Source organism: Opisthorchis viverrini (genome assembly GCF_000715545.1).
Source record: "Opisthorchis viverrini unplaced genomic scaffold opera_v5_227, whole genome shotgun sequence".
In the NCBI taxonomy this organism is placed as follows: domain Eukaryota; kingdom Metazoa; phylum Platyhelminthes; class Trematoda; order Opisthorchiida; family Opisthorchiidae; genus Opisthorchis; species Opisthorchis viverrini.
In genome coordinates, this window is record NW_008751884.1 from 815,364 (window position 1) to 825,508 (window position 10,145).

Sequence of the window (10,145 nt, forward strand, 5' to 3'; positions counted from 1 at the left end):
GAACAGCCTCTAACCGACTTGGTCTTCACGGTGGAGGACATTCGTCAACTCTTGCACAAGATCAACCCATTCTGCGCGTTGGGGCCTGACGAGGTCCATCCAAGGATCCTGGAGGAAGCGTCGTCTACACTGACAAATAATTTGTATCTGGTGTTTCGTCAGTCGCTTGACGAAGACCGCCTTCCCTCCGCTAGGAAGGAAGCGATTGTTACGCCAATCTATGAAGCCGGTGACCGACTATCGCCTGGCAGCTATAGACCTATAAGCCTCACCAGCGTGCCGTGCAAGGTGATGGAAAACATCCTGAAGCAAGCTAGCCTAGATCACCTTACTTCCAGCAATCTGATATCACCGGCCCAACACGGATTCCCCCCAAACCACTCTTGCGTGACAAACATGCTCGTGTTTATGGACAGCTTAACCCAAGCTAAGGACGAAGGACCCATATCGGATGCCATATTTTTCGAATTCTCAAAAGCATTTGATAGAGTCCCACACGTCCCGCTGCTCCACGAACTCGAATCTTACGGGATTCAAGGGAAAATCCTTCGCTGGATCAAGGCGTTCCTATCAGACAGATCATTCCGCCTGAGACTAGGCACGACCTACTCCCCTCCAGCGCCTGTCTCCATTGGAGTTCCTCCAGGTTCCCTCTCGAGATCACTCCTGTTTCTGATCTACGTCAGCGACCTCCCAGACCTTCCTGCGAGTCCATGTCTACTTTTTGCGGACGACTTGAAATCCTGGAGTTCCAACGCCAGTGCCCTACAAATGGATGTAGACGCTGTCAAGCAGTGGTCGTTGGGCTGGCACTTCCCTCTGAACGATGAAAAGTGCGTCCATATGTCCTTTGGAGTGGATTCGGCGAGTGCCTTTGTTATGCATGATGTAAAGGGACCAGAAACCATCTCGAGGATAGATGACAAAAAGGATTTGGGCGTCAGGTTCGCCTCAAACTTGTCCTTCTCACTGCACCATGAGAAATCGGCCCAAAAGTCATTCGCCATTTTACGGATGATTCGGCGGACCTTCTCCCGTATTGCTCGCATGGACTTCCAATTACTCTATGGGGCTTACGTCAGACCGCTCCTAGAGTACGCCAACCAAGTTGTCTACTCAGGACGTACGAAAGACGTCACCCTCATTGAGCATGTCCAGCAGGCCACTAAGAGAATGGTTGCTAGCCTCAAATCCGTGGACTACGAAGCGCGTCTCGCGATGCTTAATCTCTTTCCCCTGGAGTACCGTCGCCTCCGGGGTGGACTAATTCTTACTTACGCCCTGTTTGAACGAAGCTTGGCAAACAGGTTTTTCATCGTTGACCCAGCAAACACCCGGCGGGGAAATAGTAAGAAAATTTTCAAGCTCAGAGCACACACATTCATTGGACAACATTTTTCTCATTTCGGGTAGTAGCTGCGTGGAATGACCTTCCTCCGACGGTTGTCCACGCTCCTTCTAGAACCCAGCTTAAAGCACTATTAGACATTTATTTATGCGAATCCTCGCACTGGCAAGCATACTGCTCCGCGCTGATAACATATAGGACAGTGCCACACCCTTTTTCACTTGTGCCTTTCAGGTGAACGACAGCCACTGACCGACAAGAACAAAACCGACCCGGTAAACTTGGGCAAAAGCCTCGATCCTGTATACTAATCCGTGAATCCGTGAATTTCTTTGGCACACACGGTAGGTAGACTAGCTTGTTGCGTAGCCAGGCCACTGCAGGCCTCACCTGGCTCCTTACCCTACCTGCTAGTTCCGTGTTCACGTACGGCGTTGATTAACTGGTAACTTAATCCAAGCTAATATGTCATACTTGTAACCATGCGCGATGTCGCCAAACTTTGCTACTTATGATAAACGCCAAATCCGTGTTCATGCGAACAGATGAATACGAGGCCTAAACTACGCACACATACCTAATCTAATGGCGAACGACGGACCTCAGACTCATAACTGTACGCAACATCACCTTCCCTGACTACTTTTTGAAACTGTTTGGCCAGTGCCCATAGGTGACGCTGGTTATTAGACCTCAACTATGCGCAGTGTCCTAATTTAACTGCCAAAGATGGCCCATCATACCCATAACTGTGCGGGTTCCTGCTTAATTCCGGTACCAGCGCTGTATCTATGTGGGCCGAGGCATGGTGTCCTAATCCAACGGCCAAAGATGGCTAGTAAATGCAGTCGATATCGCCTACTTTTGCTACTTATAGTGACCGCCGGGCCCGCGCATCCACCCTCAGTTCACTGCGAGGGTATATACATAACAGACTAATCCAACGACCAACAATGGTCCTCCATATACCTACGCCTTCCACATGCCAACACCCCATGCCTGAAAAATACTTAACAACCTTTGACAAATCATGCTTCTATCTACTGGTTGCATTGGTACAAACATAATGTGTGGTCAGTCCGCGGTCAATTCTTGGTTTTTTACCAGAAATGTTCATCGAAAATGTATGATCAATAATGACTCGTACACATCTTCCTTGATATCGTTTAAAACACTTAAACAAAACTACAAAGCCACATGCGTCCTTTGGCCAGTTCACCTAAGATCACCTGCGACTCTTGCTTTTCTTTGAGGATGTGAAGTATGTCTGCATACTGCAGATAGACAAGACTTTTGCCAAGAGACATTTGACAACCGGGTCCATAAGACTTTTCACCTTTCGTCTTATTATCTCGTTGATCACGAAATCAAGTACGAGTGGAGAGATCAGTCTCGGCGGATACCGCTTTATGTACGTACGCTTTTGGAGCTTCCTGTATCTTTCCGTAACATGTCCAACCCTCCCGCACCTCCTGTCCACGGCGGTGCGAAACATTGCATGGATGTCAAATGTCATTTCAACTGCATGTTCTCTTCACAAAGTCGAACCATTATGGATGATGAACCTCATAATCCGCCTTGTACAAGGAAGGAATGGAAAACTAAAATGGAAGAAATTTCTGTCGGATGCGTGTCTTCTGTAGGAGCTTGCTCTGATTTTGACACATCTTCCGAGCAATTCCACTGTGGATTAGAAAATCCATTGATAAAATAGGAAAGATGCTAAAAAAGTCTCACCAAATACACGCAGTAGGACGCCATGGCTTTCGAGAAATTTCGGTTGTGCATCTAGGACGCAGCGTAAAACGGCCTCGACTTGGTGAAACCACACCCTGGCATTGCGGAGATTTTAATCTTGTAAACGAATGCTCATCGCATGCTCGACTAAATCGGATGAATCGAAGTTCACATTCATAATGATCGGGCAAAAAACTACGACGACTTGGTGGCGAAGGTTAAAAAAATATCTAGAAAGACTCGGGTCACCCAAATTTGTACTGGGCTTGCTACCCAAAAAGCTATTTAACCAGGAAATTGTGGCAAATAAATAAAAATAATTACCCTAGATGCGTGAACAATAATAAAATGGAGCAAATGGAACTGGCCCACCACAAATTGTTCTTCTTAAAATAATTCGTTGTTGGCCGAGGTTAGCGGATAAGTAATAATCCCATCATGATTATCCAGAGGTCTTTTGAGCAGTTGTCACATAATGAAAGCCGAAGATAGTCTGAAATGTTTTGATATCCGACATGGCACATAAAACTTGCGAATGACCTCTGTAAACGCGAGCGAAATGAGAGGGGAAAATCGAACCATGTGACGGCGGCTGTATTGCGAGTAAATTTTACGAAAGCGCGTTTTTGGAGTTTCTCGTATTCAAACAAAAAACGTTTATGTGACTGACGAGATGCGTAATGTTATGATGGATGCAGATGAAAGGCAAATATCATCATAAACTAAAACCACTATACAGCAAGTTTCAACACTTCCCTAAGAACTTCCGCATGTGCCCAGATCCTGTATACAAGCTCATGAATCGCTGCTTTCTTGAGAAGTAAGTTCCCATGACGATGTAGGACATCACATATCAATCATGCGTCAGGAGGGGCTTCGACGAAATTCGTGAACTTTGTTACGTTTTGTTAAGTAGTGTTACCAATCAAATTGTTATGCAGCTGAGTGATCCGACTGTACCCAATCTCGGCAAATCTTTCAAATTATGGACATACTGAAGTGCTTCCTACTGCGGCTATAATATCCATCCGACAACAAAAGCCTGAATTTTATGCGCTAAAGCATTTCGCACGGATGATGAAGTTCAGCTGGCCGAGAACAGTTGCAAACCAACGTGGACCATTTTCGGTTGCGACAGTGTGACCTCTTCTTCAATTACGCGTAGTGGCTATTGCCCAGCTGCTTGCCTGCTAGTGACCTTTTATTTTTCCTCGTTTCAAAAGACCCATTCCCTTGTGTATTGTGTTGGGAAGTAGTGTGTTACCAACCGCCTGGACCGCCCGGACTACTCATTAGAAACGGTATTTGTTCTGGTTCCTCATTTTTCGCAGTTTGCTGCCTTCTTGTCACGCGTGGTCCAAGGTCAGTCAGGATGCCTCCTGTTAGCCCCATGTGCTTTGTTTTTGTCCACCATCTTCAAATGCTAACTTCCACATCTCCGTTGCTTAGATGCACAATGCATATTTCTGCAAAACCGTTTGCACATGTGCTCAGACCAAATACTACCCTCACCTCCCGTAATTTCCTCGGGATTTGTTTTAATTAATCTCTTTTCAAAATTCGACCTTGAACTTGCCGTGCTGTGGCTTTGGAAGTGGCTTCACGAGCGTTTGTTGAGAAGCTTGGAGCTTCTTCGCTGTTTTGCGTTACGAATGCATCAGGCGACCTCCAAGACCAGCAGAAAGTAGGAAAATTTGAAGAAGCAAGTTAACTGAGCGAATTTGGCAATAAGATACAGTACGTGAAGCACCACTGTCCAGTGAGGTTTTGTTTATGGAGGCAAAGTAACCAACTGGCAGTCACCTCTTATTTTCTTAAACACAAACAGAAGTTCCCAATATTTTTGTACGATAGGTTTTCGGTTGATCGACGGCGCAAGTTAACTGAGCGAATTTGGCAATAAGATACAGTACGTGAAGCACCACTGTCCAGTGAGGTTTTGTTTATGGAGGCAAAGTAACCAACTGGCAGTCACCTCTTATTTTCTTAAACACAAACAGAAGTTCCCAATATTTTTGTACGATAGGTTTTCGGTTGATCGACGGCTAACCAAAGACAAGTTGGGCACCTGCAAGACCCTCCTGAAATGTGAAGTGCTGTCATGCGAGAAGCAGCAGTTTGTAGCCGGTTAATCTGGCAACACCCTTACCTCTCACGATATATACAACTAACGCCGGAAGTGTCAACCGGCTCTGCTGAGTATACATCGCACATTTGGGTTTCATTCTGGCAGAAGATATGCCTTCGGTCCTCGCAAAAAATTCAGGAGACCGAACGCGTGTTTGTGTGGCAGTCAAAGAAAAGTCGCTATTGCCACCTATGCTTCTCCCGGTGACAGCAGATAGCGTTGTTCCGACACTTTTAAGATGTAGCGGAGGTAGACACAACACGCGCAACAAACCGTTTTGGGTAGTTATTTTAAGCACCAAATATATTGCCCGTAGATACACGCTGTGTGCTCTCCTGATAACGGACAGCATGGGTGTCAGGCACCCTGTTTTTACATGCGTTCGTGAAAGGCGAACAGTTCGCCTTCATGCGTGAACTGTTCGGCCTATTCGATGAAATGATGGAAAGCAGTATCCAGCCAAAACTTTCGTTGTGAACAGGTTGGCAGCTGAAATGCAGACGGCAATATTCGTATTCGGCTGCATTGTATTGGTTTGCTACTTTCATATCAGAAAGGCTATCAGAAAGTACGTGTGTAATATTTGATATCCATGTATATTTGGTCATAGACAGCCGCGGAACAGCCGCACATATTCCACCACATGACTCGCCTAGACCACAATGTACAGTGGGTTTTTGTATCGTGTTAAAAAAGTGCAGATTTCGGCAGGATCCACAGCTTTCGCGCCGCACGGAGCCTCAATTTGTTTCTTGTCTAATGACCCGCTGGTTGTACATTACCCAAAAATGTGCCACACATACACAGTCTGGAATTATTCACTTTGGTAATGTGACCAACAACCGTCTGGAGAATGCGAACGGCCGCATTAAAGATCGGGTGCACCACTCCGACACGCTGAAGCATGCCATACAAAAGCTGTCTCGGCACGCTGCGTGTCTCATCAGAGAATTCGAGATGCATACGTCGCACCACTGTGACAGACGGCAAATCCTGGCGGGTGACGCCAACATCCTGAACGTGGTCTTTTGCATAACTACGTACGCCAGTTCTCTCGTTTTGAGGAACTTGAACCGCGACCGCCAGGGCTGCTTTAGTTGTGTTGGAACAAACAGGGCGAGATCAAGCTACGTAAGCTAACTTATAGTTTGTGGTGCAAACACCCAGATGCCCCAAGAGGGCTGACACCTGTGCTGGAGAGTGCACATGCCCTGTCTACCAGGCAATGTGGCCTTTCTGCATCGGATTGCACAAAAAGGGGACAATGTCATAAACAGTGGAGAATACCGGATGATATAGTAATAACAGGTTATTTCACAACTTGTTGGGAACAATGGGAATGAGGTCCGACTAGTTCAAAGAGAGCCAGGTGACATGAATTAAGTCTGAAAACCATTGCTGGCCATGATTGACTTTGGGTGGTTAGGTGAACGACCGGAGTCACAACGAGCAAAAGTAAAGATGGAGATGGGAGAGTTCAAATTGGGAGCACATGGCGAGTCTTGTCTCAAAAATGTGGTTTCATCTGAAAGTAAGCAGACTTACTGGTTGCACTGTTGTAGAGAAGTCAGGTGCAGGGGAAAGGGTTGGATGGGAGCAAGTTGCTAATACATAGGGCGACCCGAACTCCGTATACGGATTTGAACTTGTGCAAGAGGCAAGCCGAAATTGCAGCAGAAAAGCCAGGCTAGCTGAATCTGAGCGAAAATTCATCGGGTACCGAAGAGCTCATCTCAGAGGCGAGGCCGAATGAGAACTTCTCGTAGTTGTGGCTACGTGGTTGAGTGGGCGAGTGGTTGCTGTCTGGATTCTGGAGAAAGTAGTCGCGGGAGTGCCATCTCACATGGCAGTGCCACGCCATCATCGCAGTGAGATGCTTCGGTTTGTGGACAGCCCCGTAACGGTCGTCAAGGGTCGGAGAAGGGATACGCAGTTCCGTGGAAGCTGGTACTGGGTGAGAAGGAGATTGACGCAGGGAATCATGCAGATATATGCTCAAGGATAATTTCCATTTTGTTGGAGGACCGTGTGAGTGTAGACCGGACAATAGCCAGTTTGAATGAAGAACATTTCTAAGGAGCGTTTGTGCAACTGCAGTCGAGGTTTGAGACTTGGGGAGAGGGGCGACGAGGAAGAAATGGGATGGAAGCAGTAGCGCGTGGCGAGTGTCAGGAGGCATGAGATACAACGGCGTCGATAGAAAAAAAATCTAGAAAGGGGTGAGAGCAAGCTAAATGGACCCAGGAAATGTGAATACGTTTGCTGATCTAGAAGCCAAGTACTAGTTGGGCCAGAGTAGGTGCCTAGTTTTAGGAAGGTGAAAACTTTGTCGTCGAGGTGGCTAGCAGGGAAACTAGTTGTTGGACTGGTTGAGGACGGGCGGTAGTTGTTGGCTTACCAAAGCATCATGACATGATATCCTTGTCGTGCAGAAAGAAGGGTTAGTGTGGACAGTGACAGTAAACAAGTAAAAAGCGGACAAGCAAAAGTTTCCCAGATAATTGATAAGAATCGTAGCATAACCGAGGTCTATTACGTCAACCTTACATGAAAGTAAGATTAAGAATCACCAGTCGCCGAGTCAATGCTGTCAACTCCAGGAAACGAATGGTGTATGGCAAAACAAGACATTTGGTGCTAGCTGTGACTGCTTGTAATCAGGAAATCATAAGTTATTAGCATTTTGTGCATATGATCGCTCTAGACGACAGGAGAGAAGAACATGTGTGCTATGTTTGGACAATGAAGTGGACTGGGGTGGTGTGACCCCACTAAGACGAAAGTGGCAACTCCCAGCACGTCGACGTTAGCCGTGAAACCCACACGGTAGTCTCAGGCTACCCCATGCACAAATGATTCTCTATTATTCTTTTTTATTATTTTTTTAGAACAAACGGGAGGAGAGCTGTCGTCCGCTTTATTTCTTGGCGTTGGTGGACAAGTGGCAACCGGATCAAGGACAGTCCAGCTACGGACAAACAGCAACGCTGCTCTTTTTGGTTTCCCTGGATTAAAGGCCAGGCTCAGAACCACTGGCGATGGGCGATACACCCGCGCTACTGGAGGAGTAACGAGTATACGAACGCACCATGGTGCATCGTAACAGGGCGACTCACCCTGCACGGCATACCTGTCCACCACAAGAGGTTTTCATCCCTCGTGCATGCTACCAGATCTGCAAGGTGGAAAACCATCCAAGCAGTCATGAGTGCGGTTTGTGCATTAAATAACTCCAGCTACCAGATATTTTATCCGGTCTGGGGGAACCCAGACCAGTAAAACAGCTCAGTCATTTCGAACAAGCAAACAGCAAAAACCACTGGAAAAGGCAAGTCGCGGAAGCAAATGAAACATCAACTAACTTTTTGGCAGTGAGAGTAGAATGGAGATGTTAAGAACTTCTGTATAATGGCTAAACGAAGACGAAGCATTGGTGTGGACCACTCTGTCAAGTAGAAGTGCATCAGTGCTATGTGTGTGTGGGTGTGTGAATGATTGGGCTGCGAGGCCAAACAAGTTTTTCATTCATAGCGCATCTTCAGACCTACCATTTGATATGTGTGCGCTGCGCGTGTTCAGGGGATACAGAATGGTTTGGAACAGCGTAGAACCGTGGCTTTAGTTTGGCTGAGGTTGGATGAATCCGGTCAAAGCAGAGCACCAGACATTAAAGAAAGCTGACAGAGTTACATAGGGATGAGACCAGGCTTGAAGAACTAGGAATAACTTGGCTGGGCACGGAGGCTTAGGGCCGTAGGAGTTATATGCAACCACGTCATTGGAGACGGAAATGAGAGAGATAAAGCAGGTTATAGATGGGAACACCTGAGTGGGTGGTCGTTGCACTTGCGGACTAATGCTAAGAGTTTCAGGCTGGTAAGTGTAAGTGCTGGGGCCTAATAACAGGACAGTCAGGTTGAGTGCGCAGATAAGAGGGGCTTAGGGCCTATTTCAAAAAGGTGTCTAGTGTAAGCTGAGGCGCGAAAAGGCGCTCAGCTCCCTCAAAAGAAAGGTAAGAATCGATGGCCTTTCGAAAGCCTACGTGAGATGAGATATTACGGATATGGGATGGGAGCTTGTTCAATAGTGTAGAATAAAGGCAAAGAAAAACGCTTTGTCTAAAGACAGTTCGACATGTCGACAGTGAGAGTGAACATTCTGAGTTACGGATATTATAGGGAGTACAGGAAGAAAGTTCAGAACAGCAGTCAGCTATGTAAGCCCGCCGGTAGATTAAGCGATGTAGAAGGCCTAGGTTCAACTTGATGCGCCTCAGCCTTAATGCAAGCTTCTTTAGCTAACGGCTTGTTAGACAGGATGCTGCGTTTACTCGACGGACTGGAAACCAAAGAATAGTTTAACTGATGTGTGCGCACTCATCTGATGGATGCACCCGAAGATTTTCTCCCAACAATGGGAGAAACAACGGTGGTATGGTATTCAGCAGAGTCAGTTGACTGACCATAGGGACCATAAGGGACAGCGTCCTTCGACGTAGACAGTCACCTTGGTTGGACACGGCTGCCCTTCAACACCGAGACTGACTGTTATGTGCACTGGTTGAATTTTGACGCAACGTCAGCCGCATTTGGACAGTCAGGCGCTTCGTGCATCTGTCGGTCTTACTTGGTTCTTGCATCTTCAGTTCGCCACCCAACTGTTCTAGCTGCTTGTATAAACCTTCCGCTGGTTATGGCTTTGAAACCAGAGATGGGGATGTACCTCCTTCTAGTTGGTCGTGTTTGACAAGCCACTGTTGATGGTTTATAAATTAGCCTAAGTGCCGTATGTTTGACCAATCAACTTACTGCAGGGGACGAGTGGCGCCCGAATACCGAGAATAGGTGTAAACAGGGTAGTCACATAGACTAGTAAAGGGTATACGTGCAGGTGCCGGCCGAGGTGTTGACCGTCTGAGAACATTTTGGACAA